Here is a 6,602-nt window from a genome sequence, read left to right as displayed (position 1 = left end):
TGTAGGACCAACAGGAACCCATGCTCGGCTGTCATGCCGATATTGGACACAGAAGATTGACTGCAGATCTTTTGGAAGGGAATTCTGTAGTAAGTGTTCATGTTTTACTAACATATCTTCACTTGTTATAAAATATATCAGCATATTTGTATAAACAAACATCAATGAACTTAGGCATAATTTTCTTTGTTAGTTGTTAATCTTGATTGCAGTTTCAATGAAATATTATTTTATTACATATCTCATTTGTTTCATCAATAGCTAATATTCAAAAGGGATGTTTGAATGACATTCTAATTTTCCCAGTGTCTGACAGTTTAATATGACAGTCAATATCTCTTATTGAATAATGTGTTGTGTTGTTATTCGCTGTATCTATCTAGACTATCACTCAATAATAATGACATGGGTTGAACGGAAAACAATATCAACCTAATATATATGAGGGATATACACCTCATGTGATTTTCATGTGAACTTCGGTTAAACGGTGATATATGGTACGATTATTGTTAGAAAGTTATAAATTGTCAAGTCACCTTGCGATAAGGTTGTTTCCTGATGGTATTACAAACAAATGTAAATCTGATTATAGGTTTATTATTTATTGACGGTAGATTTCGAATCGTGTTTTGTATTTTAAAGTATATATTTTTGGGAGTATGTTGTCATGTGAAATAGATTACATTTGTGGGTTGAATGGTATTCGAATGTCACACAAAGCAACACAAGGGGTGTGTTAGTTCAAATGTAATGCAAATTCTTAGATAATATAATAGAGCACCATTGTGTTGCTATGATGTACCATTAGGTTGTTGTGCTCAGAGTGCGGGAGATATCCTGAATTGTAAGCAATTTATGAACAATCTAGATACTGCTAGCCATAAGTTTATAGTATCTATAAAATGTATATAAGTCGGGCACTGCCAAGTTGTATAATATATCATAGTAGATGTGTAACTGATGTACATAATATATTTATATAGGCGATAGTCTGTACAGGCATCACATAGTGAGAGAATACTTCCTAGTAACATTGTAACACCAGCGATAAAGCAATAACTTTAATGTATTTATTGAATATTTTATATGAATGTTGATGTGTAAAGTTTATAGCATGCTGTTTATGTGTATATCATGTATATAGTTAACATTCATTTAACCAAAAAAAAAAATTATTTTATGCAAAAAATTCTCAAAAAAATATGCATGTAAATATGAAGTGAAAACTAAAAAAACATGCTTAAATGGATTACTTAATTGTTTTGGTCAATAAGGGAGCATAGATTTTTATTATGATGATTCAGTTTGTTATTATTTAAGTATATCCCCCTCACTTCAGGGATTAATTAAATTCAATTTGTAAACAAAATTTATGAACGATGCGGGACTCAAATCTGTGACATCCGTCCGAGCTCTCTTCGACTGAGCCAACCGTTCGAGTGACATATGGTTCAATTTGTCTTTTTCTTCTGTCAGGTTGTGGCCCGAAAGATACGTCGATCGAAAGGCTCAGTGGAAGAGCGCTCGGACGGAACCTGAGAGGTCGCGGGTTTGAGTCCCGCATCGTTCAAAAATTTTGTTTACAAATTTAATTTATTGTAATGATTTTAAATAATGATTGGAGGCCGACGTTTTACACACTATATTGTACAGCTTAGAGGCACACTATTTAAAAAATGTGGAAAGATTTGACATTGCCTCTACGAAAAGTAAATTGAAACTTCAAGGCGATAATTTGACGAGTTTTAATACTGTTCTACATTTATGTTTTGTAAACAACTTTAAATTAATTTATTATTGTTTAAGTAATTTGATACTTAACATAAAAGTAACTGTAAATTCACTGTACGATATAAATAAAATATAATGAATTGTTTGTGTAGCCACATGTTGGTGCCCAACAACGGCTGGGTGTATACAGCGATAGGTAGAGTCAATATTCACCCAGTATTCTGTAATGTGTTGAGCAATTTACTATAGTACTTAATATGGATATTTATTTACCAGTAGGAGGCTCCTTTGCACAGGATGCCGGCTAGATTATGGGTACCACAGCGGCGACTGTTTCTGCCGTGAAGCAGTAATGTGTAAACTTTATTGTGTTTCGGTCTGAAGGGTGCCGTAGCTAGTAAAATTACTGGGCAAGTGCGACTTAACATCTTATGTCTCAAGGTGACGAGCGCAATTGTAGTGCCGCTCAGAAAGTTTGGGGTTTTTAAGAATCCTGAGCGGCAGTACATTGTAATGGGCAGGGCGTGAATTATCATCGGCTGAGCGTAGTGCTCGTCGCGTCTTTTTATAAAAAAAATGTTGGGTGGCTAGCACATGTGTTGGGTCGGGGAGTTGTTAGCACTGCAAGATGGTGCATTAGTGTTGGACGAGGCGCAGGACCGCTGGAACTTAATGACTTGAGAATTATTATGACAAGATGGCAGGCCGACCGAGATGGCGATTGAAGTATAGACAATATTAAACAATTTGTTATTTTAATTGATATCACTTCTGGGATTAATAATACAAATTAAATTTCTAACTAAAATTTATGTGCAATGCGGGACTCGAACCCGCGACCTCTTAGGTTCCGTCCGAGCGCTCTTTAAAACTAAGCCAACCGTTCGAGTGACGCATGGTGCGTAAATCTCGGTATATCTAGTTCAACTCTCAGGTTGTGGCTTCATCTACAGGATCTATTTTACAGTTAATACCCTGCTCAATCCCAATAATTGCAAAGAAATCGACTTCAGATGTCTTTCAAATCTAATCAATGGCTCAGTTAGTAAGAGCACTCGGACGGAACCCAAGAGGTCGTGGGTTCATGTACCGCATCGTTCATAATTTTTGGTTATAAATTTAATTTGTATATACAATATTATCTTACAATAGCCAATCGCTAGCGAAGGTATGATCGATTGATAACAGTGAACAAAGCAGTCATTAGTCACTGATTGAATAAAATATTTAGAAATTGGAGCAAGCACGAATTATGTACAAAAAATAAACAAAACATGCTGAAAGAACCTATTGGCTGGCTGAATGGAGCTATTCCATAGAGTGATACAATTAGAAAAAAAAAACCGCCAATTTTATTGAGGTAGTGTTATTGTTGTTATGTAATATATTAAATCGTTTTTTCTTGCATTACCAAATAAATAAATAATAAAATGTGATAACTATAAATGCTATAACTACTATTTATAAACCTACAATCAGTGGTAGTAAGTAACAATGAGACTAATATATGAATAAGATCTCCTTGCTACGTCATCTTATTAGAGTCGTGAAAATAAAGTCGTTTCGGTCCTTCTAATAATAATCCTTCGCAGCTTTAGGGATCTTAAGCTCTGTTCAAACTGAGGCGAATAACGCGCGGGACGTGTTTTAGGGCAATTCGCTCGCTTGCTTAGCCTCTCAAACTGACGCGACTTCGAGCGTGTCATTTTTGGTTGTTCAGTGGAGTAACATCACGCATTGTGAGATCAAACAAGACCGCCGGGCGACCCGTTCTTGTTTCGCTTCAACTTGAGCGACTACTCGCGTCAATTTGAACACGCCCATACAAGTTAGCTGACACAATCGGCGCGTGCGACTTCCGTCCCGCGTCCCGCGCGATAATAGCCTCAGTTTGAACAGAGCCTTAGTCGCTCGAATTGAAATTCCTCTTTTCCACTTGTTAAGGCATTTATTTTCTCAAAATTGATCCCATTCGAAAACTTTTTAATGGCTGTTACCACCGCTTTGGAAACATGACAATTTGAGAACGAAGAAACGACACAAAAATCTCTTTTATTGCGCTTTTTTTAAACTACAATTTATACAATAATGTATTGTGTCATTGCTATTTGTATAAAATAAGCATAATCTAGTCCCAGGTTGTCAAATAGCTTCTATATTGCGCTGTTGTGAGATTTACAGCAGATTCTTTTTTTTTTAAATAAAACTAATGTGTCAACTAATTTATTGGTAGATAAGGCTTGAACAGAGTTTTTGTTGATATAGGATAACGTACCCATAAAGCTATATGCATGTCTACTAAAGTTGTTATAAGTAATTGCTACAAAAGTCGCGCGGATACAAACGGATTAACAGCTTTAGATGGTTCAAATTTATATTTGTATCAAATATGCTGTCACTCCAGAATTACTAAAGTACCATAATTTATTGCTGGAAGTCAATTAACCCCTCTCGTACCGGGCTCTATAAACCTCGAATCCGGGCGATTTAAGCGCGCAAAAGCGTATTATTTTACGTTTGGCAAAATAATACTTAAAGTTATTGATTATAACAATGATTAATCCATATTGCATTTTGAACAGTTTTATGTCACTTAAAATTATTTGTTTTATTGAAATCGTTTCAAGTGTTCTTGCTGCTCCTATCACACACGTACGCCATAGTCATTGGCGTTCGCAAAATCCTGGTATGTTTTTATCTTAAAAGCAGCCGCGGTCGTCAGTCATATGATCCGTCCGGGAAATTTAATGATTGATACTAATTTGTATAAATCATTGTTTCTCTACACTATCGCCGATAAATACTCAGAAATTAGTACAGGGACGACTTTTGAGAGTCGAGCGCTTAAATTATCAAAGGCAATTTAATTTGACTAAATCTTGTAATGTGACAATAATTCTCGACCTTGCCTCCTAGAACTATAGCGTGGTGTATGTATAACCAACACACTGGCTTCAGATGTATCAAATAGCGTGGACACCACAATGACAACAACAACTTTATCCAACTATAATGTTATTCGTTGCTTGGGCACTAAACCTGACCCAAAATACTTTATTTTCTTTTACATCATTGAGTGACATAGTCTTAGGAACGACGGCTTTATTGCTAATGAGCACGCACCCCGACAGCTGACAGCTTGCCCTTAGGGCCTTTTTCCTGATTCGTGGGTTTATTTCCGCGCGCGGATCTGGCCGCATCCTTATATTTTATTTTATACGTATGTTTTCTATCACGCGATATAGAAGCGCGCGAAACGCGGGTTGGTTTCCTATCACGCGGATTTCGATCGGCGTGATAGGAAAAAGGCCCTTAGTTGCGATCACACTGAGCGTGAGGTGACTTATTTTAGGCCATTCTGTGCGAGGCTACATGCTCAAAATCCACATCTCTCATCCAAACTAAGCAATCGCTTGCGTTCTCCCTAGCCACGGCTACTTGCGTTCCGTGTCTGTGAATCTTGTAAGTTACTCTAGATTTTTCACTTGGAGCCATATCGACTGAGCACATTTAAATTCCACCTCTATAGGTGGGTTCGTTGAAATAGGTAACACTCGTAGCAAGGCACACTTCACTTTTTCGGATTGTCACTTCTATTGTAAGTCTCAGGTTGTTTGATTTTGCGTCAACGCTGGTACTGTAGCGATACCAGGTTTGGCGGTCCTAAGAGACCGTGATCAGTTCAGTTGGGAACAATATGGGATGCGACCAACATTACGAAAAAGCGTGATCTGAAATATTTTTACAAATAAGAAAAGAGTTTGGGATTTAAAATATCGCGTAGAATCGTTTCAGCGTGAGTTCCGTTAGTATAAGCGGGGTTTTGCTAATCAATAGATTTTCCACCCATATAATAGGACTGCCACAGCAATGGTTTTTTGATTATATCATAATAAATAACGCTTCGCTCTCTGTTCGGAACGGCGCTGATTGGACTATCTCGTATTATTAATATTTCCAATAGATCCCATAAAATATATAAATTAATTTTGCAATACTTAGGAATTGTAGTAGTTTTTGCGTCATCCCTGGACAATATTCCATGAAATACATTCTTGGCTTCGGTATTGCAGAACACAGCAAGTATTTTTAAAAGTATATTCAATGTAGAGTTTTTACTCTGTAACGATTCTGTTACATGTATACACGATGTGTAGTTATTGTTTCATTTAAATTGTTATCGTGGGGTCCACGTTGATATCGTCCTCGCTGGCTTGTATCATTGTATAATATCTCATTTGCGTATATTTAGTAAATCCGATATAATCAACATGATAATTTTCAAGTACAGTTTACTAAAAACCTAAAGTTTTGTCTAGTTACCAATATTCCGAGTGTGTACGAGCCCTTACTTCTATTGTGTTTTGTACAAGTGATCGGGCCCCAATACTTCATCCCATAAAAATACAAATGACGTATGAAGTTGAAATTCATTATGTGAGTAATTTATTTAAATTATCATACTATGTATACAGGAGCGAATAATAAAAGGTGTACCGTTTTTATTTCATGAACTTTTATTAACACTTATTGTGAGATCTGTTTTGTTTGCTCTGTGCGGTCGATGTTTGTTTATAATTATTACATTTGAAAACGACCAAATTTCGAGTGTGAGACCGGGCCCGCATATAATCAACGACTACGAAGAGTTTGTATTGGGTGAAAGAGAAGGAGACGTCTAAATGACTTTCCATCGCCGTTGTTTGTGTGTAGACAAGGTCTTACGTGTGACATCTGGTCAACTATAGTAACTAGTAACCACAGAATAATTGAAACAAGTGGATGTGCTCTAAACCTCCTCAGTATGGGAACCAAAGTCATGGAACTTGAAACTTCTCGAACAATAAACAATTAATTTGACAATTTGA

This window comes from Leptidea sinapis, chromosome 19, assembly GCF_905404315.1.
Source record: "Leptidea sinapis chromosome 19, ilLepSina1.1, whole genome shotgun sequence".
Lineage (NCBI taxonomy): Eukaryota > Metazoa > Arthropoda > Insecta > Lepidoptera > Pieridae > Leptidea > Leptidea sinapis.
The sequence above is the reverse complement of the archived record's forward strand: the minus strand, read 5'-3'. Positions refer to the sequence as shown.